The sequence below is a fragment of the Sinohyriopsis cumingii genome, chromosome 6 (assembly GCF_028554795.1).
Source record: "Sinohyriopsis cumingii isolate HCF-2022 chromosome 6, ASM2855479v2, whole genome shotgun sequence".
In the NCBI taxonomy this organism is placed as follows: domain Eukaryota; kingdom Metazoa; phylum Mollusca; class Bivalvia; order Unionida; family Unionidae; genus Sinohyriopsis; species Sinohyriopsis cumingii.
In genome coordinates this window covers 143,037,825-143,065,111 of record NC_142966.1, presented here as the reverse complement: position 1 = coordinate 143,065,111, position 27,287 = coordinate 143,037,825, and the positions used below count along the sequence as shown (strand labels likewise).

At 34.8% G+C, this 27,287-nt stretch overlaps 1 protein-coding gene across 2 annotated transcripts in view; it reads right to left on the bottom strand.

Moving 5' to 3' along the window:
* The window catches only part of LOC149798164 (carbonic anhydrase-related protein 10-like), a 126,487-nt gene that overhangs the window by 65,547 nt on the left and 33,653 nt on the right, over positions 1-27,287 (bottom strand). The window contains exon 1 of one of the 2 annotated variants that reach the window (XM_089963272.1): positions 19,793-19,942. The exons of the other annotated variant lie outside the window; for it this stretch is intronic. The gene's annotated coding sequence lies outside the window, so the exon portion shown is untranslated. Of the gene's footprint in view, positions 1-19,792; positions 19,943-27,287 lie in introns of those variants that run through there. 2 annotated transcript variants of the gene reach the window in all.

Here is a 27,287-nt window from a genome sequence, read left to right as displayed (position 1 = left end):
TGTTGCTGCAAAGATATCCACCAGATACGCAAGAAAGGTGAAATGTTTCTTTCAAAACACAGTCTTTACTATTTTATCTTACTTTTATCAATACACGTACACATGCTTACATCCTTCCGAACGATCCTATACGCCCCTAGATGTGACAATCTGCCATTTTGTATTATTTACTTGAAATGTATGTGAAGTTGGTGCCCATCTCTGTGGTACTTGCCACTTTCAGATATGCGTACAAAGGAATGCACCCCGATTGGACGAGGTCAGTCAGTGATCTAGATTGAATATGGCTGATTAAGAAACATTCTGATCTGTAAATCTAATTTGACAGGGGATCGTTTTGAAGACGTAGCGGGTCTTATATTCCTATTTATTAACATGTTGGGGATATAATATCTAAAACATACTCTAGGAAGTTTTTCTGGATACAATATCTATAAAAAAACATATTCCAGGATGTTGTTGCGAATACAATACCTAAACCGGCTGCCATATTTAAAGTGTTGACAAATCATACTTTGATGAAACTTGCAATGGTGCTTTTAGGGAATAGGAAAATGTCCTTAATAATTGTTATTCCATTCCAACAGTTGAAAATATAAATAAATAGCGTACTTATCAATGTAAAGCTTGTCGTGCCTTGCGAGATAACAGGTGAAAAACATGGAGAGCCTCTATTAAATCGGTGCGGAATATGGCACGGGAAATCATCGGTCAAAATACGAATTTAATAAAATGGTCACTACCCTACTAGAAATTTCAAACACATTGTCCGGATCATTCTCCTAAAACTAAACTGATAGCTATTTTGAAAACTTTCACCATTGCAAAATCCTGTGAGAAAGGTTATTTCAAGTTTTAAACCTGCTAACGCTGAATATTTTAAGAATTCTTTCACTTTCAGAGAACTGCAAGGCTTTCTTGATCGAACACATATCACTTCAGCATCAGATTATATCTAGTATCAAATTTTTAAACACTTACCTAAAACAGCACACAGAACACCATAAAATATTTGCAAATATCGTCCGGAAAACTGGCGACTTCCCGTTGTCATGACAAGAACAACAGCGATACCGGTTACCTGGGAAGAATCATACAGACACATCCAAAACAGTGATAACGGTACGCCGAAAAGAACCACACAGACACTTCCATCAACAGTGATAACGGTAAGCCGCTAAGAACCATACAGACAGTCCAACAACAGTGATAATGATAACATAGAAAGAACCACACAGACTCCACCAGCAGTGATAAAAGTAACCCAGAAAGAACCACACAGACACTTCCAACAACAGTGATAACGGTAAGCGCCACTAAGAACCACACAGACAGTCCAACAACAGTGATAACGGTAAGCCGCTAAGAGCCATACAGACAGTCCAACAACAGTGATAACGGTAACATAGAAAGAACCACACAGACAGTCAAACAACAGTGATAAGAGTAATCTAGAAAGAACCATACAGACAGTCCAACAACAGTAATAACGGTAAGCGCCACTAAGAACCACACAGACACTTCCATCAACAGTGATAACGGTAAGCCGCTAAGAGCCATACAGACAGTCCAACAACAGTGATAACGGTAACCTAGAAAGAACCATACAGACACTTCCAACAATAGCGATAACGGTAAGCGCCACTAAGAACCACACAGACAGTCCAACAACAGTGATAACGGTAAGCCGCTAAGAGCCATACAGACAGTCCAACAACAGTGATAACGGTAACATAGAACCACAGTAACCTAGAAAGAACCACCCAGACACTTCCAACTCTAGTCCTGTTTTATTGAAAAGCTGTATATGCAAAACCATTAAGTGAATGATAAATAACAATCTCCTTTCGGAAAAAAACATCTGTCATGCTTTCAGTGTTGATTAAGACCCTAGAGAAGTAGAAGTGATTCGTCGGATTTTGTCGAGAAGCTTCCGTAACTAAATAGCATTTATTAGCTATCTTTTTCTTTTACTGGTAGATACCACATTTAAGTATGGGGTAGTAAAAATGACCTATTTTAGTTTAGGTCAAAAATGTCGTCTAGATGTATTAGTATCCAAGTTTTTGAAATCTTGAAATTTCAGATTTGATATAGGTACTACTCTTTCCATAAGGTGTAATCGAATAATGGTGTTCTTAATAATAGCGTATTGTTAGTCATCCTTTTCATAATCAAAATTAATAACTTGCAAAATTCCTTAATACAGGAATGGCTGTTCGTGTTCGTTGACAACTTTGTAATCTGCTGTATAAAACTGCATCTACACCATTGAACTTGAACTACATATGTGCTTAATAGAAACCATACATGCTCCGAATAAAACGGTTTTAAATTTCGAAATCTAAAACTATCTACATTCACTTCTGCTGATGATAGAAAATTCATGACCACCCAAAACTAAACGTTGACGGTTGTCTTATAGCTGTTCCAAAGGAGATCGCACTTTTAGGACTTTTTTTAATGACTTTCTCTTTACATATTAGATGCGTCAAAGACAAAAGTCAAAACTCCTTGGGAGAAAAAAAAGATATCATTTTTAGCTAACACAGATCGGAAAGCACACTGGGAGGTCTTAAATGCAACTGTTTAATCCAATGCACATTTAGGGACTTAGTCGTTGTCGGGGAAACATTTAGAACTTCCCGTCCAGAAAGTCCTTGTTTGAATCAAATGAACAATCACTTTATCTCAGACGAACGAGATGGACTCAACAATATACTACCAACCTATTCTCTAATTTTTTAGATCATGTGTATTGCTTTGTCTTTAGGCCCAAACACGATAAACGGTAATTTTGGAAACAAAGGTCCTTTGCACGCTTTGGCACAGAAATTACCCTTCCTTTAGAAGCAACGGAAATCAGTATTGCTAATACTGTAAAACTTCAACCACCCACAAGATACCCAAAATATTTACAATTATAAAATGGCCCCATTTATCCCTTAATTTTTCAGAGTAAACTGCATCGAAATCAGAGCCTTCTGCTGCAGCCATACGTCCCAGTACACACACTGTTAGAAAGATTGCAGCTACTGTTGCAACACAGCAAGTCACTATCTCAAGCTGGTTAAGGAATAAAACCTCTACTTTTACGCTGAAATTACAGTTACATTCAAATCTATTAACCACATCAAAAACTCAGAAAACAAAAAAGGCAGCAAGGAAAAAAAGAAAGAAAATGTCATCACTTTTCTCGGAATACCATACCGCTCGTTTACCATTCCTCAGAGAATATCATACCAAAACAACTTAAATTTGTCAGCACGTTTATATATCTGATCTGACAGAAATATGATTTGCTCATTAAATTTTGAAAACTATTCCTATGTTATTGTTGGCTTCCTATTCACACTGGTATTAAAGGTGATGTTGGCTGCCTAATCATACCGGTTTTAAGAGTAACGTTAGCTACCTCATCGCACTGGTATTAGGTGTAATGTTAGCTACCTAAACACACTGGTTTTAAGGATAACGATGGCTACCTAATCACACTGATATTAAGGGTAACGTTGGCTACCTAATCACATTGCTTTTAAGCGTAATGCTATCTACCAAGTCACACTGGTATTAAGGTTAACGTTACCTACTAATCGCACTGGTATTGATGATAACATTAGCTACCTAGTCACGCTGATATTAAGGGTAACGTTAACCATACTGGTATTGATGATAACATTAGCTACATAGTCACACTGGTATTAAGGGTAACGTTAACTACCTAATCATACTGGTCTTACCTAATCACACTGGTATTAAGGATAATGTTAGCTACCTAGTCACATTGCTATTAATTGTAATGTTAGCTACCGAGTCACACTGGTTTTAAGGGTAACTTTAGCTGCCTAGTCACAATGGTATTAATGATAATATTGCCTTCTTAGTCACATTGCTATTAACTGTAATGTTGGCTACCAAGCGACATTGGTATTACGGGTACTGTTGGATACCTAGTTACATGGACATTAAGGGTAACTTTGGTTATCTAGTCACATTGGTATTAATGGTAATGTTGGCTGCATAGTCACATTGGTACTAATGATAATGCTGGGTACAAAGTCGCACTGGTATTAATGGTAATGTTGGCTACATAGTCACATTAAGGATAATGTTGGCTACGTAGCCACATTGGTATTGAGGGCAGTGAACGCAATATACCTTCAAGTTAACATGTTTACAAGATCCGCTAAGTGCAGTACAAGATTATTTTCCGTCATGATAAGCAGTTTGTCCGATATATCAAACTGGAGTTTGATTTTAAAAATTCCTCTCATTCTTGTTTATGTTATAATTTTCACAGGCTTGTTCCATCAGAACTCGCAAGATCTTTGAATTTAACAGCACTGTCACAATGGTATTGATTGGAATGGAACAAAGTGCAAAGTCTGTTCAGGAATTTGTTTTGGTATAAATGTTTGTGTTCTTAAATCCCCAATGCCATCGTTTTCCATAAATTTTAACAATATTCCAATATGACTAAAGTTTGGAAGGAAGGAAATAATTTTTTTTAAAATAAAAATATCCGACATTAACCGTTCTTTGAAAATAATCAATATGTTAGGCTTACCCGAATTTCAAACATTCAGTTTAGAATTAAAAGGTGCCAAGAGGTGCCGAAGTCGGTCGTAATTCCGTTCCTTTTCGGGAGTGCTTCAAAAGTAGTGACGTCATACATTCGACAAATTCCGTTAGTGACTAATCTGATAATAAAAACATTTGCACGTTGCGGACAAATCGATTCAAACGGAAAGAGACATATGGTCCGCTTTTTTGTGCAGATCCGTGTAAGAGAAAGCGCGTATTAGATAAAAATAAGACTCGGGAGAATAGCTGTGGTCAGTTGGAGCCTTGGAATACTTTGAAGGGCGAACTTGGTCTGAAGACAACCCAAGCTGTTGCGGATTTCCTATTTAATTGGTAAGCATATAACAGACTTGCAAACATAATTGTACATCCAATATGCCTTTAAAGAAACAGATACTCGTAAGCTATTGGCTGAGTCCTGCATAATGTTAAACGCAAAATGAGAATAGCATATAACTAAGGAACACCTACTGTATCAAACATAGTTTGGTGTTAGCTTCTGTCTACACACGTGGAAAATGTGGGTTTCTCAGTTCGAGGGAGAAATTGCATGGCTTTTAATGTGAAGAAACGTCGATATTATCTAGTTGTAATGGCACCCAACGAGGTTTAGAACCGATATATTTCAGGATTTAGTGTTATTCAGATGAACTAGCATATACGATCTTTTGCACGTAACGACGGCACTGGGTCTTTAACCTCTGAGACGTAGCACAGCAATATCCTTCAATTTGACCGTCAAGGTCAGTTAGGTCTGATTTTCAAACTCCTCCAATGCTTAGATCTGCGTCATTTAACTTGCAACCAATTAAATATTGTAATAAATATTTTAGTCAAGAAAAAAGCATGTCAGTGCCCCTATTCTATCAATATGTGTATTATTAATAAAGGTGTTGTTGACATGGACTCTATAGTGCCATGTTGGAGGTTAGGCAAGCGCCATTTTGATTCAAGGCCATTTGAATATTACTGCAGTTTTTTTTTTATATAATGAAAACCCTATGTACAGACGACCATCCATTCAGATGAAATAGCAATATAAGGAAGTTCAATATGGACGTCAAGGCAGCTATTTATGAGGTTAGATCGGCATCTGTTTAACACTGGAACAACTGTATATTACAATAGAAAGCGCTTTAGTGATCAAGTAACATGTTTGTGCAAAAGAAAATCCGATAATAAATGCTCATGAAATCTTAGTTCTTTACGAATTTCTGAAAAACCACAATCTTTCCTGAAAGATGTGGCCACGCTTTGCTCTTCGTATCATACCTATTATCGTCAATTCACGAAGGTCAAAACCACAAACCAGCCATAGCTTGTCATCAAATATGCTTACAACTAGCAGGAACGTTTAAGTACCTTAGTTCTTTATTCAAGTTTACATAAAATAGTTAGGAATCGCATCCAGTCTTAATCATTAAAGTCAATGCATCACAAAGCTAAAATGGTACTAAATACCCAAAGCTACCAATGCCAAATAGAGGGTTTCAGTGTTCACTGCCTTGGTAACTAACCAATGGACGGATGAAATCACTACTACTACTACTACTGCTACTACTACTACTAATAATACTAAAGGTTATTTAATTAATTAATTAATTCACTACGACGCTACTCGCTTAACGGTAGAAGAAATGTAACTCAGACAAATGTTTACCTCTTAGATGTAGATAGAGACGTCAAAAATGTAAGTGTCATCATGTTTGCCAATCAGGAGTAAATGTTTCTGTTTATGTATTTTTATACTTTGCTATAATACGAAAATAGGATAGGATAAATAACAGGCAAGACAGACCATCCACTCACTCAAACAGACCATATCATTATTATCACACGCACAGATCTAATTCGTTTTTGACTTCTTCCGAATATCCATTACTATCACACGCATTGATCTAATGGTTTATTTTATACTATCAACATTATCACACGCAGTCATCTATTGTTTTTTTTCATGCAATCTACTGGATATATAGTTCATAATGCGGGCCTAACACCAATGTATATCTATTTTAGACTTCTTCCCTGTCTCGATATAAATAAATAAAAATCCCTATATAAAACTATTGGCATTGGAAATAATCCCAATATAACACTATTGGTGTAGGAAAAATCCCTATATAACACTATTGGCATTGGAAAAATCCCTATATAACACTATTGGCATTGGAAAATTCCTTATATAATACTACTGGCATTGGATAAATCCCTACATAACACTACTGACATTAGAAAAATCCCTTTATAACACGATTGGCATTGGAAAAATCCCCATATAACATTATTGGCATTGGAGAAAAAAAAACTATATAACACTATTGGCATCAGAAAAATCCCCATATACCACTATTGGCATTGAAAAAAAAACTATATAACACTATTGGCATCAGAAAAATCCCAATATAATACTGTTGGCATTGGAAAATGCTCTAAACAAGGATGATTTCGCCAGAACCCACTATCTTCCACCATCGTAAAGATACTTTTTAAACGTCCGAGTGAAACGTTTTGACAAACATCAATACCAATTGTTTTACAGTCTTATATTTTCCTTGAATTGAGATACCCGATGATTAGGGAATGTTCCAGAAGCAGCTTCGACAGCAAGCATATGCAAGTAACGTATCTGAAATTTTCATTTTGTTTATGCAGAAGATCTTTATGTAATATATTATTTTTAAGGCAGCACCTATATACCATATCTTGCATAGTTCTTATCTTATATGATTAATGATTGATACTTGTGTCTTCAGTGGGTTTTTTTTTGTTGTTGTTGTTGCATTTGATGCCCCTTTAATGTCTTCTTTGATATTAATGGAACGAGCATTTCTCCAAGTCAGATTAATTTATTTTTGTAATCAAAACACATAATTCTAACAATAGCCCCCTACAATGACCCACACTCTACTGGCCAACAAGATTTTGAAAGAACTCTCAAAAGTCTGTTATCTTCTCTCTTTTTTATTTATTTAACTGCTGAGTATAGTAATCATCTCAGATATTCTTCAGACATCCCAAAGTACCAAATTTTGCCCAAAAAAAAGTAATTTCATAAGTTAGCATGTTCACAAGATAAGTTTAGTACACAAATCTTTGTCATGACCTTTGACCTGTATTATATATCGTAAATAGACTACTTCGATACTATCAAGATACACCCTCGTGCTATTATTTTTAAATTTCTAATTTTTTTATAATAAAAATACCTGTCTTATTAAACTAGCATCATTCAATATATTCCTGAGATTGTCGACAAACTGGGTTTAATAAGTACAACCATACCTTCTTGTCAATGTTTTGTATGAAAGCAAAACCCTTTTCTCAGAAAAACTCATTACAAACAAACATTAAATTTTTAAGTCAACCGCCTTCCATATTTTCCATAATATGCCACAAAAGAAGAATCTTATATAAAATTTGATCAATAGGAAAAAAGCAACAGTCAAAATTATTATCTGGTTTTAGAGTCTGTCTGCAGGAGTTTGGTTTTGTGATAAAATTGTTTGATGCACGGCATCTTATGTAATGATAAGATTGTTACAATAGAAAGTAATTCTGTTCAATAGGTTGATAAGTTAGCAATCACTACTACTACTGAACAACTACTACCACTACTACTACCACAACAATAGCTACTAATATCACTACTACTACTACTCTACTACTACTACTACCACAACAATAGCTACTAATATCACTACTACTACTACTACTACTCTACTACTACTACTACCACAACAATAGCTACTAATATCACTAATACTACTACTACTACTACTCTACTACTACTACTACCACAACAATAGCTACTAATATCACTAATACTACTACTACTACTACTCTACTACTACCACAACAATAGCTACTAATATCACTACTACTTTACTACTACTACTACTACTACTACTACCACAACAATAGCTACTAATATCACTACTACTTTACTACTACTACTACTACTACTACTACCACAACAATAGCTACTAATATCACTACTACTTTACTACTACTACTACTACTACCACAACAATAGCTACTAATATCACTACTACTTTACTACTACTACTACTACTACCACAACAATAGCTACTAATATCACTACTACTTTACTACTACTACTACTACTACTACTACTACTACTACCACAACAATAGCTACTAATATCACTAATACTACTACTACTACTACTCTACTACTACCACAACAATAGCTACTAATATCACTAATACTACTACTACTACTACTACTACTACTACTACCACAACAATAGCTACTAATATCACTAATACTACTACTACTAGTACTACTACTACCACAACAATAGCTACTAATATCACTACTACTTTACTACTACTACTACTATTACTACCACAACAATAGCTACTAATATCACTAATACTACTACTACTACTACTACTACTACCACAACAATAGCTACTAATATCACTAATACTACTACTACTACTACTACTACTAGTACTACTACTACCACAACAATAGCTACTAATATCACTACTACTTTACTACTACTACTACTATTACTACCACAACAATAGCTACTAATATCACTAATACTACTACTACTACTACTCTACTACTACTACTACTACTACCACAACAATAGCTACTAATATCACTAATACTACTACTACTACTACTCTACTACTACTACTACTACCACAACAATAGCTACTAATATCACTAATACTACTACTACTAGTACGAATACTACTACTACTACTACTACTACCACAACAATAGCTACTAATATCACTAATACTACTACTACTACTACTCTACTACTACTACTACTACCACTACTACTACCACAACAATAGCTACTAACATCACTACTACTACTACTACTACTCTACTACTACTACTACTACCACAACAATAGCTACTAATATCACTAATACTACTACTACTACTAGTACGAATACTACTACTACTACTACTACTACTACTACCACAACAATAGCTACTAATATCACTAATACTACTACTACTACTACTCTACTACTACTACTACTACCACTACTACTACCACAACAATAGCTACTAACATCACTACTACTCTACTACTACTACTACTACTACTAATACTAATACTACTACTACTGCTACTAATAATAATAATAATAATAATAATAATAAGAAGAAGAAGAAGAAGAAGAAGAAGAAGAAACCGTTTTCTTTGTCTGGTCTGTCAACGAAAGCTCTTGGAACCAAGCAAATAGTAGAACGTTGCACGACGGAGACATAAAACCTCACGTTGTGCTTATGTGTGCAGGGTATTTTCATGAGTACAAAACGAGGGTTGATTTAATGTTTTATATCAAAACTAATGCACTTAAAATAGATAAAAGTAACATATCAACGTAAATGCCTTACACTTATAAAACGCCCCATGTCATTCCCAAATGGCTCTTTGAATCGTTTTTCATTTGAACCCAGGCATATCTCATGTCGGATAAGTGCAGATGATAAAAAAAGGTGATCGGCACACTGTAACTTCTTAAATCCTTTTGTGGCAAAATAATCGATATCCATGCTTCTGCTTCGTGTTCTTATATACAATCGATGTTGTTGTCTTCATTTTCGGCATCGAATACATGATAAATATTTATTTATACCGAAGCATTATACGTCTCCTAAGCACAACAGTGGCTATATGGTTCCTACATAAGGTCACGTTCAAAAAATGTAAAATAAATAAAAAAAAGAAAGGTTTGTAAAAATAAACCCATCCAAATATGTAAACACGAAGTACAAGACAAAAAATAAAACGTGACGATGTTAAAATTCGGTAAAATGTATATAAAAGGATGAAAGTAACATATAAACAAAAAGAAATATGTAAAGTAAATAAAATACGATGGACGGGTCTGGCGCTCTACTGGCCGAAAAGAATTTTCACGTATACATGATGAGGCAATATCTACTGTCCTTTATTAATTTAGTTGCTGAGTATCAGAACTATATGTGTTATTGAGGACCTTCGACATATCAATTCTGTAACAAAACTTTATGTGCTATTGAGGACATCCGACATATCAATTCTGTAACAAAACTGTATGTGTTATTGAGGACATCCGACATATCAATTCTGTAACAAAACTGTATGTGTTATTGAGGACATCCGACATATCAATTCTGTAACAAAACTATGTGTTATTGAGGACCTCCGACATATCAATTCTGTAACAAAACTAAATGTGTCATTGAGGACATCCGACATATCAATTCTGTAACAAAACTATGTGTTATTGAGGACCTCCGACATATCAATTCTGTAACAAAACTAAATGTGTTATTGAGGACCTCCGACATATCAATTCTGTAACAAAACTGTATGTGTTATTGAGGACATCCGACATATCAATTCTGTAACAAAACTATATGTATTATTAAGGACCTCCGACATATCAATTCTGTAACAAAAACTATATGTGTTATTGAATACCGCCGACATATCAATTCTGTAAAAAATATTAACAGTGAAATATGCATGAACGGATCAATAGTGAAATCGTAATGTTTCTGTCAGAACTCTGAAATAGGTCCTAACGAGTCGATAATATAATGTTTCTGTCAGAACTCTGAAATAGGTCCTAACGAGTCGATAATACTTAAAATTCTTTCATTGCATAAATATGTGGCTCAGTGTACCGTTCAGAACGTACATAATAAAACAATCACTGCAAACGATTAATGTATTTTTCAGGGAAGAGTACAACCCAAAGCGAATTGAATTATGGAACACATGAAAAACGATACCACTCGAAAATGTTTCCCAGTGAGTTTGTTATTGTTATGGTACAGAATGCACTAATACTATGAAATATAAATTTAGACTTGTTTTTCGTCTTTATAGCCAACTAAATGTCACGTTAATGTAATATGGAAATAATGAATACTCTCTGTAGGAATATTACAATGAATGCTCCCTTCTATACCTGTTTAGTTATTTACCGTAGCAACGGTACTGATATTTTAATATATGTATCTATTTGAATTTCGATATGCAGCACTAAATTGTATAGGTTTATTTCATATCATTTGGAATATTATATCGTCTTTAATGGTTCATATTGTTGTAATGTGATCTGTATAGTAAGCATACCGTGGTCGTATTAGCTCTCTTATTTCACTCTTCTTTTATTGCATATGGATAGTCTCTGCCGGTCGGAATGCGTCTCCAGAATACGGCACACGACTGGTATTTCTACCCTTGAGACCCATTGGTCTTACACAGAGATTGATGAGAAAAAATTTGGTCGTAAGTGCGTGAGGGAAACACACGAGTAGTTCGAATGATACTTAACGACACTTTAGGAACGCACAAAAGTATGATGGCGGTTGAATTGCGATTCGCACTTACACAAGTACTTTGGCAGTGGAGTTACTCTATAGTTGGGCACTTGATCTGAAGATATTCACATTAGAACTTAACTCATTATCCCAGAAAACGAATATATTATGCTAAATAGTGTTAGAGGATATAAAAGCGGCCAAAACAAAGCGACCAGAAGGACCGATTTGGACCAAAATTGACAATGGGGTACAAGCTCGTACGAAGTAAGTGCCAATCACAGTCAACCAAATTAGCAATATATTACTATTCCAAAAATCACTAAATGTGATATTGAAACATTTTTACAGTTATTTATTGTGCCTAGCAACCATACAAGTCATTTATGTCTTCATGTATGTATTAAAAAATATATCCCAATTTGTTGACCATTGATATATACATGAATCACTGAAATTGAATATTTAATGCTGAGAAGTGTGAACATTATATTTAAATGAGCCACACACTACTTATATTTTATAACACCAGAATTTAACACAAAGCAAAAACAATATCTTCTAGATTACCACCATGGCGGCCATGCTGGAGTTATACTGGATACCGTTTTAGTTTAGGATCAACTAAGTAACGTAAGAAGTCTTGTAATGAAAACCCATATCGCTACGATAATCCGTTCTTAAGAAGCAACCATAACAAGACTTGCAGATCAGGATGGATGTCAAATCGGTACCATTTTCATGTAGGATCAACCAATTAGCATTGGAAATTAAAACGTGGAAACGGTCGAATCAACATATCTCATGGAGGAGAGAGATTCAAGATTGTCAAAAAAGCCGCAGTAGTTGTCATGTTAATATATTTGAGGATAACCATATTTTAGGACCAGCTAGATATAATGGTGTGTGTGTGTGTGTGTGTGTGTGTGTGTGTGTGTGTGTGTGTGAAGTTTCAGCACAATCCTCCTAGTAGTGTTAACAACCTTGTGCCAATGATCGTAAGTACACTTGATTCCACACAACACTCCCCCGCAAAAGCTATTTTTATCTTTTACTATTAGAGCTAAAAGAAAGCTGGTCCCGATTCAACAAACATCTCAAACTGAGATTTTTCAACATATTTCTTATTGTCCTTTTTGGAATTACGAGTTTTAATCTGAACATAAAGCAAGCATTAGGAATGAAAATACGGGCATACAATCTAATAGTTTTCGTGAATCAGTAATATTTATTTTTGAGGAAAAAGAGGGGATATCCACAAATTTTAAGTTTTCCTTGACTTGTTTATTTTTGAAAGGACTTAAGTCAATCCAAGGCGAATATGTTTGAGTCTGAAGGGTTATGTTTCATCCAGTGTGTTGTATCTACCTCTCGCAGAATCCTAGCATTGTCAGCACCGGTTCAAAATTCAAACCATTATGACCTAACAGAGACCAAACTTTGTATATGTCGCTCAGACATATTAGGTATTAAAAGTTTGTAGGGCATCTACAACGTACACTATGTACTAGAATTTTGACGAGTGTTAGGACGTAGGAAAATTTTACATCTCTCTGGGTATATACAATATCTGCAGAACTATGGATAGCTAATTAATGTATGCTAAGCCTCTTTCCAATATCCTGTCTCTGTAATACTATGAAACAAATGATCAATAATCATTACATTCCAGTAGATAATCGATCGATCGACCGATATGCAGTTCAAGATTCAATTACGGTCACGTGGCGTAAACAAAGACCACTTATCCAATCAGTTTTTATATTTTGCGGTGTAAATGTAAATATCAAAGTAAACGGAACTTGTCTGTGTCATCGGTCTATTATTTTGCCCGTAAAGATATTGTGTTGGTATGGTTACCCTTTTCAATGAATTAAGCGGCTGAAATCTTATTTTGTTCCAGTCAATGACGTTTATTCTACTTCAATTAGTACATCAGCGTTGTTATAGCCACTTAAAGTACCCCTTCCCTCATTTACTACTAATTAAAATACTATTTCCTGTTCCGTTACAATGAGTATTATTTCCATATTTACTGACCGTTCCGGTGGCCTAATTGGTTGGAGCGTCTGCCTCGGATGCTGGAGGTCGCAGGTTTGAACCCTGGTCGGGTCATGCCAAAGACATAAAAATGGCACAAAAGCTGCTTCGTTTGGCGCTCACCAGTAAGAGGTTAGTGTTAGGACTGGTCTGCCTTGTCAAGTTAATGTGACCGTGTGGGACATGATGTTACGTGTCTGCGGCATGATGCCTCAGTGCTAAACCTCACTATAAACTGCCACACTGCAGACATTCTAGCGATATGAATGAAATATTTTAAAGCTACGTTACACACACACACACACACACACACACACACACACACACACACACTATCATTACTACTATTTTAAGTATTATTTATATCATTAATACTGTTTAAACTTCTACCCCTTCCTCATTAATTACTTTTTAAACTGCAATTAATTTTCTATCATTACTACTATATTCTATAGTTACTACTATTTAAACTACCATTTCTTGTTCTGTCATTACTGATATTGAATCTTTCCTTTCTTCTTCTATCATTGCCACTATTTACACTAATAGTTCTATTTCTGTCAGCACAGCTTATCCATGTAGTTCTACCACTACAATTTTAAAGTCAAAGGGGACCATAATTACAAGCCTGAACCCAAAAAGGAAAAAATGACTATCATTTAGCGTTTTATAAAATATACTTTGATTTCGCGTGAAGAATCCTAATTTCTGTACGGGTGTTGGAAGTATTATCAACGATTGTTCCGTAACTATTTGATGAGTCAAAATTAGATGGAAGGATCCGTAGTTTTTATCTCCGGTTGTTTCGCTTATTCAAGCAATTTTTGTGTTGCTAGAATGATGGTGATATGTTTACTTATTTGCTTAATGCAATGTGCTTCAGACCACAAAGAGCAATTCTAGTCGACCGTGGAATTCTTTTACGACCTAGTGATCTGTTTTATTTTCCTAATTTGAAAAGTGAGCACATTTTACGTATATCTTTATTGTGAAATCCCAGGAGTCGTTCCTCTTATAGGTAGTGCGTTTGATGAGCTTGTAGAACACGATATACCATCATAAGAAGAAGAGAAGCATCCATTAGGGACATCAAATGTCGTCGTTAATTACAGTCCCTTCTCTGCCATATATATACTGGCACTGCCATATATATACTGGCACTTTAATTAAAGTCATGAAAGCTCACCTTCGAGAAACTTCGCACACCTGGAGCTAAATAGAGTTGCAGTAAAATTCTGAGAAATTCTTGTACTCGCCTGAATTCTTGACGTCTTTTTAAGCATGGAATCATTCGTGCACATGCTTCAGATGAGTGATTTGTTAACGATATTAATTTCTATGTCGTAAATTCTGAGCCTGTCTTGTTCAAGAAAGAACGACGCTCGTGTAGATAAATCAACGTTTCACACGATAATGTCCCTCAGATAAACACACGTGAGTATATTAAATATTGTGATTGATTGGCCAATTAATATTTGTGTGATTTTACATTCAGCATGTGAATAAACAAATCAAAATCAAAATTTGAAACAAAATGAATAGGCCATCAGCACTTTTTGTGCTTGAAATATCACTGGACTTGAAATATCACTGGACTTGAAATATCACTGATGCTTAATAAAAAAAATTAAATGTGTTGGACCATAGTGAAAGAAATTAAAATTCCACTTCTGTTTAATAATGAACCGCTCCGGTGGCCTAGTGGTTAGAGCGTCCGCCTCGGATGCGGGAGGTCGTGGGTTCGATCCCCGGCCGAGTCATACCAAAGACTTACCAAAAAAGATGGTACTAACAGCTGCCTCGCTTGGCGCTCAGCATTAAGAGGTTAGTGATAGGACTGGTCGGCCTGGTGTCAGGATAATGTGACTGGGTGGGACATCATGATACATGTCTGCGGAATGATGCCCCAGTGCTAGACATCACTATAAACTGTCACACTGCAGACATCGTAGCAATATGACTGAAAAATTGTTAAAGCTACGTTAAAAATCCAAACCACACACACACACACACACACACACACACTGTTTAATAATGATTCTATAATCACCGGATCAATTTCAGTGTAGTATTTGGCGCAAATTAAAAAGATTAATAGACCAGCCAGACTAAGGTGACCATTATAAGTGAAACTAAAAACCAACAAGTATAGATGGTGAACAGCACTAACAAAATATAAATATCAGCTGGAACGATGCGACCAAGTGGATATCGTCTTACAAAACTCAATAATCACTTGTGCAGTAGTACTTGGTCATAACAAATCGATAATCACTTTCGCAAACTGCTATCTAATTGAAAATATTATTCAGATATATGGAGATGATGAAGTGCTATAATTGTGGCAATGAAAAATCACCAAAATTGATTAACCTCAAGCTGATGGAAACGAACACTAAATGCTGATTCACGCGTAAAGCTTATAAGATATATATTTACAGCAAGTTAGTACCTGAGCTCCTCGGCTCAGGTGTATAGCAAATTGTCTGCTTGTCGTGTCTTACCACCTCGTTTTCTGTAACGGTCATTACATAATAAATTTAAATCAAATAAATTAAATAAGTACAAGTGTTTTAAATGTGCGGACAACATTCAAATCATTCTTCAGAAGTTGTTTTATAAGTGTATGAAGCAATCTGTTATGTCGGAAAGACTCCATGAAAGCTGGCCCTGTGTATGAAAGCCGCTTGACACAATGAGAAGAAAAAAAATACGGCCGAGTCCAAGTTCACATGTGAACTCAAAAGAAGCGTCACGGGAAGTGAGAAAGATTACAGAGACCAAGAACCCGCGAAACAATAGCAATGCAAAATGAAAAAGAATCAATGATTTACGGACCGCAAAGTCCAATCGCACAAAGTAGATAAACATCTGGTAGAAGAAAGTGAAAACTCCATGTGAGTTGTAAGTGGTGCACTTCCGATATAACTAACCCAAAGAGCAGAATATATAGAAAGCAAAGTAGGAATCCTTTAACACGCATTCCAATTTGCATGAACACACTTTCCTGGATATGGCACAAAGATGCATAGATCATGTACACAAATCTAGACAAAATAGCAAATATTTTATTTGGTGTCATAGCCACGATCTTTTCAATAAAACAGTCAATGAAGTAACTGTATTTTTCATCTGCAAAATGAGAATGAAATGCAGTGTTTTATTTTTTCTATTTGCAAGACATACAACTTTGCACATATTGCAGGAAAAAAGCATGAGGGTAGATGAAATTGACTTAATGCACAATTTTGTCTGGCAACAATCAGTGCACAATCAAGTCTTTGGTAAACGCAGACACACAGACAATAGCAGTTTAAACAAAAACGGAAATAAAGCATCCTATATAATCAAAACTGTGAATGAAAAAAATACTAACTTGTGTAGGCGACTAGTATTTTCAACAGCGCTGAATTAGACTGTTACAGCTATGTCTAGGGATGAGTGGTGAATGACTTTTCATACATGCTTCTTTATTTCGACCATTCAGAATAAACACAATCTTCAACATTCAGGAATGTGATGGTATTTTCGAATATGAAATGGGAGGGGGGACAGAGGCTAAAATCCTGCGGAAGGTTTAATACAATTTCTATAATGAATATGATTTTAAATCACGTAAAGTCCGAAATGACTGACAAAGAGGTTACAGAAAACATGAAGAAATTACAGAATGAATGTTGTCATATTAAACACAAAAAGGGGGCATGACGGGTATATCAGAATGTTTTTCTAATAAAATTAATAATACTAGACGGTCAGTTTCAATAGATACAATAGTTAATGATTATTCAGGCTGAGTTACCATTTTATGCTTGTTAATTTGATGCATGGAAGTTAAAAAAATTGTTTGGAGAATGAAAGTTAATTTGGAAACATACGTGAAAAGGGTGAATCACGGGCAGAAGTCTTTAAGTGTTTGTGGAGGCTGTGGGAAGACACCGTTAGCTACAATGATTATCTCTTACCAAGCATATTACATCAAGGTTACAAACAGCAACGTCATCGTTTTATACATTTAGATGGAAAAAAACAAATAAATATCAAAACTCTCAATGCATGGACGTGAATATTACTGCATTACATTCATTTTTATTCAAAGCATTATGTGCGTTAATAGTTTATCTGTTAATTCTATGTAATGTTGGTGTTTTAGACACCTATATTTTATTCTTTTACTATTCAATTTGTGTATATAAACATGTATGTTTGTATGTATGTATGTATGTACGTGTGTGTGTGTGTGTGTGTGTGTGTGTGTAATGGATACAGCGTTAAAGCAGCAAAAAATCTTAGTTCTAACAGTGATCTGTCTATTGATCGCTCTCTCTCTCTCTCTTTCTCTCTCTCTCTCTCCCCCACACACATTTGTTTCTCGTTACATACTTACATGAAAAAGGAAACTATACTTGATCACCTTTTAATTTCTCCTACTATATACGGCAAGTGCAGTCTCCCCAGAGCATTACGTAATCAGGCTCTTCAGGTGTAGTTTCATGGATATCATTGAGACCGATGTTTGACTAGGCTTTCGAAAGTGATTGTTTTTAATTTGTCCCACTTATCTCATTTTTTGGAAGAAACGGTAAAACTCCGTGACTTGAATAGTAATGAAGTCAAGATGGCTTATATAGTGTAAATCATACTCAGGGTGGTTTAAAAATTACCGGAAATCAATGAAAGTTTACTTAGTGCGTGCGAAACTATATCGCGAAAATTCTAGGTTGTTTTTTTTTCAACATCTTGAAAGTGAGGTGCTGTGACTGAGTACATTGCGTGGGAATTTATATATATTTTCCATTTGTTGTCACTGATTTTATTATCATGCTCAGTAAACCCTATTCTAAAGTGCTTTCTATTTAAAAACGGATTTTTCGATTCAGTGCAAAATCAAGACACGGTAGTTATTCTCATTTTAAATGACTTGATTTGCGACAAATGGAATTTCCACTCCAGCAGCTACAAATTATGCAAATATAAATGACTGAATCCTATAGATCAAAACTAACAGACAGTCATTCAAAAGCACAGTGTGAATCTGTTTCCCCTTTATTTCTCAAAAGAACGTCGGTATGCTTGATAGTCAAAGGCTTTCAATTTAAAATTCAACATCGACTGCTGACTTCTGACCTCGAAAAATGAGGAAAAAAATATTTCTATTGCGCTCTTCGTCGCTTATTTTTAACACTTTGCAACAATATCCAATTTATAGGTAAATATTCAATTAAGGATCTGTAAGTTATAATTCGTAACGTTATAATTTTAATGTCATGGCGCTACACATAATATGTAACATTATAATCTTTAATGTCATGATGCTACACATAATACGTACCATTATATTATCACATAATATGTATAGTTTTTCTATAGTATGTGGAGTTTCACATGCTAAAATATCACTTTAGATGATTTTGATTGGTCCAAATAAGCCCATGAAATTATTGTGCAGTATCCTCTTTAATGATTGGCTGGTATCGTGGGAAAACATTTTTAACCCCGTCTTCTGGAATATTTTGTTTTGAATGAACATTTTTTTTTGCGGCTATTTTTGAACTCGACTCGAGAAAGGAAATTGAGGAAAAATTATTTCGGCTGTCTGAATATGGATATGTTACCCTCCCCCCCCCCCCCCCCCCCGGACAGGGGTTTGTTATGTTATAACTAACAATATCGTAATGAAAAACATGGCGTAAAACTACAAAATAAGAACAACAATAAGAAGTAAAACTAAGGGTACTGCTGATTTGATGGATGGGTGGGGGAGGGTCGGTATACATGTAACATAGATATAGAATCCACCGTATATACAAGCGCGGTTTAAATGTTAACTTACAGAAGTAAATAAACTCACCTCTGTTCACAGAAGAATTTGGACATTAATGGGTCTCTTAACTGACAGAACTTTATCCAACCACAGCTGATCTTTGCGCAGTGCATATGGGATGCAAACCCTACTCAAAAAGAAATTTGTTTACGTCTTCTGTGCAGTCTATTGTTCCAGTCAAATACTGCAAATATCCGGTCACAAATGCATTGCAGTAAAATGGGAATTTCTGCATCCAGTAATCATATTTCACACAAAAATTGCAACAATGTAATGTTTTATTATGAAAGGGGCATTTTAGGGTAAACATATACTCTAGGCCTACTGTGTACCGTATCAAACAATGTGGCATCACATCGCATTGATCATTCTGTTTTGAAAAATGATTTTGCCGTTATAAAATGTTCTGTTTATTCGGATAGAAACTTTTCCTTTGATTTATAGTTGTAAAAAAGTACAATCTACTTTTACTAGTTCAACTTTGTTTGGTACTATATTTTATGCACAACAAATGAAAGGTACACCGTATGTCAGAATGAACGAAATTATTCGTTCTTCTTTCTATTTAAATAATTTCCACTGAAATAAAAAAAAAACTATGAAATAAAAAAATGAATCTGAAATGGGTAATGTAATAATGTTAAATTTATGAAACTCATTGAAAAATGTCCAGCTTTTGCTTGCCAAGGCTGGAAAAAGTTGGACATCATTCAACTCGTTTCATAAATTCAATATTATATCATTACCCATTTGAAATCCTCTATATTTTTAATGTCGTGACTACACATAATACATTACATTATAATTTTAAACCTACAATATAATATATACACATATACATATATATCAATATTATTGATAATTAAACATGTTTCAGAGCGAAGCAGCTTAAAGACTGGCGCGAGAATTTCGTAAATAATATGCCAGTTTTAAAATGCACGTGCATGTAGTGTCATCTCATAAAAACTCTCTCTTTCTCTCTCTCTCTCTCTCTCTCTCTCTCTCTCTCTCTCTATATATATATATATATATATATATATACATATATATATATATATTAGCACAAATGCGACCTTTAGTCGACATACAAGAAAAGTTTAGGCGACTACGGTCGCCTAAAGGATATATCTAGTCGCCCAAGTCAACAGTATATATATTAAAAATAACATGGCTTTTAAAGTGTTGGTATAAAGCAGTTTGATATACGAATACTATTGGTATATCAAATTGTGATCCGCCCATGGCCCAATAATACATATGAAAATAGCTATGAAAAGTAATAATAATACCCGTTTTCAAAATGATTTAATATTGTACACAATTTCATCGCAATCTTTTCTGCTTTCTATTCACCCATCCCCATTCATGCATAACGAACAAACTACGCAGAAAAGTGGAAATAAAGAGAGAAAAAGAATTTGGGTTGGATGAAAACCTTGAAATAGAAATTACACCAAGTAACCTACAAGAATATGGTTCGTCTTTACAGTATGTGTGCAGTTTCATTGGGATTTATCTACAATGTTAATCAATGATACAAAGTTGCAAAACCTGTCGACATTATACGGTAAATTTATCGGTTATGTTGTACACATACTTATAGGTCACTGCATTTGTATGGGAAAATATGAACGAGTTTTTACGGATTGCTACATGTTAGACTCTTTAAAACAGTAACAAGAAAAAAGTGAAGACAACAAGCCTTGTAAAAGTTAACAAAAAAAAATTGTTTCCCAAAACAACAAGGTAAAATGAGAAAAAAAAATTACGGTTTTACGAAAGAAATCCCAAAATAATCCAAGAATTAAAAAAATAGAAGTCCTGGAAATAAAAGTCCTAAATGAATCTGAGTTGGGCACGCCTCATGGGGAGACTAATAATATAAACCCTTGACTGATATTTCCTTGTCTCGGTCCAAACCCCAACATAAATTCTATATTTCTAGAACACTAAAGAAGCTTTGCATGCCTAACATCACGTACTCTCGGTATGGCCTCGATTTCACTTTATGAATCTACACTAAGAAAGATTTGTAAAAAAATTGTTTACTTCACTCTCACTGATTCTGAATCAAGGCAAGACACTAGGTCAGCATCAGATACAAAGTTTCTATTATTAGGTGTATACCACCACACACACACACAAAAAAAAACCCCAGCCAATTCAGACTCATTTATGAAAAATGTAAAATCCAGTAAATAAAGTTACATTACAATAGCATGCATGGAATAAAAAAATTAAAACTAACAAACAAATAATTAAATTAAATTAAATATAAATTAAATCAACTATACATAACAGAATAGATATACTTCACAACCTTGGGAGTGCAGTATATCCATCCGACAAAACGAGTTTATATTTTCCTAAAAAATGCAGTAACCTTTTGATACTCATTTTCTTATTCTACTTAAGGCGTAATTATATAAACAAAAATACACTACAAGAATCAGCGTAACTGAATTTACGCTGTATTCCAAACCAAATACACAAGTACATATTCATCAGTACACATCAGCAATATTAATGAGCACACAACTCCTCCCAGCTAAATTTGAACTAAGTCGCGCGCTCGACGTCACTTTCGAAACAAATTGTGGTTTTGATGTATTTAATATTGAAATTTAGAGCGATATTTTGAACGAATGCGCATTGCAACAACTTTTCCATTCGGTCTGAAATGAATAGTTTGGTATTTTTGTCGTTGCTACTAAATTTCGTGATTATGGACTGGATTTATCTGTGTCAGTTCTACATGAACTGACACCTGATTTGTGCAGCGAGGGAACAGCATCTTGACTCATCTGCATGTGTGTTTCTGTTCTGTCATTTAATGTTTGCAATCATAATGTGGGGAAAATACGAACTCTTTCAACTGTAAGTATCAAAAAGATGCTATTGAATATAATGTTCATTTCATTGTGAGTGCAGTAAGGATGATGCTATTGCACCTGGAATGTAGTCGAAATATCAGTACAGTTTCGATATATGTAATCAAGCGTTAGAACTCATGAAATAGCTCATGTAATTGCGTTAGAACCCATGAAATAGCTCATGTAACTGCGTTAGAACCCATGAAATAGCTCATGTAATTGCGTTAGAACCCATGAAATAGCTCATATAACTGCGTTAGAACCCATGAAATAGCTCATGTAATTTGGATTTGCAGAACCAGGAAAGTTCATTTTGAGGATATTCAGGATGCAAAACCTTAAGTATATTTTTCGCCATTATTATTACAAGCTAATGAAGATACGTTTATACACTGTCAATTGCATGCTATTTGCAGGGAGCCCAGCAATTTTATGACCTGTCTGGCGTCTATCGCTTGCCTAAATCCGAAACGTTGTATCAAAAAAGTTAATGAGGAATATTGCAAAGCAGCTGGTATTTGGCAGTTTACGAACAAGCTGCTTTAGTTCATTCAGAAACAAAATTAATCAACCAAAACGTAAAGCGTCTACTACATAAATGTACATGATTTGTTCACAGAGTAGTTCCTAATACATGCACACTATACTACTATTGATGAAACGTGTCGTGCATGTGCGTGCAATATAAGGTGATGTTCAATATCGCAAAATATTGCACGATTCTGACAATAAAAAGTGAACGGAGACAAAAATGAACATATAATAATAATATGATGTATTTATAATATGATGTATTTAATGTTTGTTGTTGTTTCTTAAACCTATTATAATGTTCTAAAATTCGCTTATTACTAATTAAGTATGAAACTGTCCAATGGCGTCCCCCTTCACCTCTCTCTCCCCACCCTCTCTCTCTCTCTCTCTCTCTCTCTCTCTCTCTCTGCGGACCATCGTAAAAAATACGGGCGAAAATCAATGAAATGACGAGCGTAGAAGATTTTCACTTGTGTCATCCCACGATGTTTTTGGACTCATGAATGATGGTAAAAGTTAAGTCAAACCGACCAAAGGATGAGAGAGAGAGAGAGAGAGAGAGAGAAAGACAAAGACAGAGACAGAGACAGACAGACAGACAGACAGATTTATGGTGGGTAGTACTGTATTTAAAGAAGAATAATGACTTAGATCAACTGTAAATATATTAAAATGTTTTAATTACTTCTTGTTGGTTCGTCATTTCGCTTAATTTCTATTTCACATACATTTTCATGCGCCAGTACGTGAATGGCTGAGCTTTCATGTGAATGGCAAAGAGAACTAAAGAACAGATGGTGTATATGATAAACTATTTCAGTCTTGCATAGCTGGTGCTGAGAATGCAACACTGTATATCAATACAGTGAATTTGCACATTGTGTAACTAAACGAAAGTATCCTTTGTGTATAAACTCGATACTGATGGGCGAATATGCGTGAAATACAAATTAAATGAAGTAAAACTAATAAATCAACGCATATCATGTTTCCATTATGTCATCAATAATAGACAAAGATCAATACAATTATAAGAAGTAGCCCGCATTGTGTCTATCTTATGTCATCAATAAATTCCCCCAATGCAGGTAAATTGACGTTAGGATATGCAGAAGCTATTGTAGCTTGAATGATTCTTTCTAATTGTAAGACGACTATTGAATTTCACCACTTTATGTATTCAAAAGCCAAGACAAGTATTTCCCAGCTAGCGTAACCTTAGACTTCAAAATGACTTTACACGATAATTGGAATCTCGTGGCTGTTAATTGCTAATAATAAAAAAATACTAACCAAAAAACCCAACAAAAACAAAACATCATCCCGGAAGAGAAATTGGCATTGAAACAGTTAGCATAATAACCACAATAATTGCATTAAACTTGCTAAAGATGTAAGTCCTCAAGTGACACATTGATTTGCATCCATAGCCATATACTACATTTTTAATGTGATGCACGCTGCTTGTATCATATGATACATAAAGGAACTTCATATTCCATATATATCGCTACAAATACTCCCACCCCCCATCCCCTGCGGCCTCTGGGATGTAGAATATTTCCAAAGCGCTCTCCTGAATGTCGAAGTAGGCGACTAGTAGACGAAAAAAAAGTGGTGGCCTAGCGGTTAGTGTATCGGACTCTTCACCGAATGGACGGGAGTTTGAATCCTACCATGGCATTAGTACCGTTCGGTTGTATCATTTGGAAAGACACTTTACTGGATTTGCCTCGGCACAAAATAACCTACTTGACTGATTAGACCAATCTGTAACGCTATTCCTTTCTGAAACAGTTTACTAGGGTTTTTTATTCTGACAATATTATATTTTCCTGACTGGGTAATGTCTTTTTAATACTTGCTGTGACCAGACAAATTATATTTTTAAATTATTTCTTTTCTCGCCCAGCTTTTCAAAGTAGCAGTTTTATAACCGCTGAAAAAAGTGTCAGCTTTGTAGAATAACTTACTTGCAGATATGGGATTTAAAAAAGACAAAAAGAGACAAATACGAAAAGCCAATAAAAGTTCAGATGTGTTCTTTAGCCCAACAATATATTATGTTTCAAGCTGCTATCTCAATCTTATATACTGTTGATAATGATGTGCCATTCAAAGAAATCAAACGTGAATTTATGTTTCTTTTATGAGAACTAGCTCGATGGTATGAGACGTCGAACGAACCGTTATTTCTATTTATATCTCATGCACGCCATGGAATAATGTACAGCACTCTATACTTTCTGGGAAACATTATACAATTATAGAACTTTGTTGAAGCAGTTATAAACTTTTATGGACTAGTAAACTTCATATTGACCGATTTGAAGTGGGGATCAATGTGATGGATTTCCTGATGAATAAATCTTTACAGTCATCGAAATTAATATCCACAATGGGTTTGTTGAATAATTTAGAGAATAATTGCGTGGAATTGGTACAACTGTCATTTTAAAATCATTATCCTAAGAATTCAACGTTACAACACGAGGCAAAAAGTCAATGACGTCCTAGTCAAGGGATATGGAGAATGACATTAAGAAAAATATATACGAAGTGACTTTGTTCCATCCAATAAAAACAGATTTCGCTTGGATCTTGTTATGATTAAAAATATACGCGTACCTGGTTGGTATAGTGTGAATAATATGAAAAGGATTAATCTGCTACTATGCAAATAATACATCTGTTTTCCTGACAAAAACTATTTATCTGGTTCGTGAAGAAACTACACAAATATCGTATTCAACGTAGCACAGTAACCTAACACTGCTGGTGGGCGATGTAAAGCATTTTGTCTCATGGTAGAACGTAATTCAATTCCCATACGGACGGTTTTAGAGTACAAATATACATTCTTTCCATAATTGCTCTCCAACTGCTAAGCTATCAGGGAATTTTTCAATAAGAAGCACACCAGTCTCCCCCCAAAAATACTGGCATTGTTTCAAGTTTACACTTTCCTTACACGCTTGATGTAGGATTGTCGGATGAGGATGGACGGAATGCCAAAGGCGTACATTTTCTTAAAATATCTATTACGGTCAAGGTCACATATTGCATCTCTCTGACTGTTCCACACAAGCGACTACAATAATTTACGCTGGCACATAAATTATTTTAAAACATCAATGAAAACCAGCATTATGTCGTCGTAATAATGCTAAGCTAGTACGTTCGTAAAATATTGAAAGTTTACAATTTATATATAAAAATTATGTGGCTTTTACAAACATATTCCTTTTTCATACATAATGACGGACTTTTCAAGAAGTTTCAACCAAACAATACACAAGTCCTTCATATCACAATCAAATTTATTGAAAGGTGTAAAATGGAAAATATGTGCTGTTCAGAAGGTTCGATGCGAGACAACTCACTGTATAAAAAAGAAATATTTACTTTACTTTATTTCTTTATGAGCATTTTAACTTCATTTTTTAAAGATTGTTATATTGTTATTTCTGTAAAGTAAGAGAGAATAGGTATGGATTTTGCACTGGGTAGTGTTGATATAATCACCCTTTGTTCTTTATGGCACGAAACCTTAGTGAAAAACATAAAATTTCAAATCCTGAATGATGTTTATGTTGAGGCCACATTTGAAGGCGCGAAGCCTTTGTACGCCTGATTTCACAAGGTTGTAATGTACTATAGAAATTTTAAAATCGATTTAACCTTTGTGTATTTAGCAAACGTGTGATATACGAATGTAAATTCTAAAATATAGATTTCGAACGAATCGAAACAAACAAAAGGTTTTGAATTGCTCTAGAAGAAAATATCATGTATTCATTTCTCGAGAACAAGACACTAATTATATGCTCTAATGAAATTCTTCCGTCTGATCCTTTAATTACTTTTCTCTTGGAAACCTGTTCTTCCGATGTGCACTAATAAAAGTGGTTTTATGCGATCATAAAATCAGCAATTTCTGTTGTTTTATTTTCCTTTATTTCTTTGACTGTGTGGATTGACATACGTTAATGGTACCAAAGAAACAGGATACTGAGATTAATATATATTATAGGGTGTAATTTCCTTAAAGATACATTTTGGTTCAATCACGAAATCTTTGCAAGCACAGAGTCCTGTTTCTATGGATTGTCAGA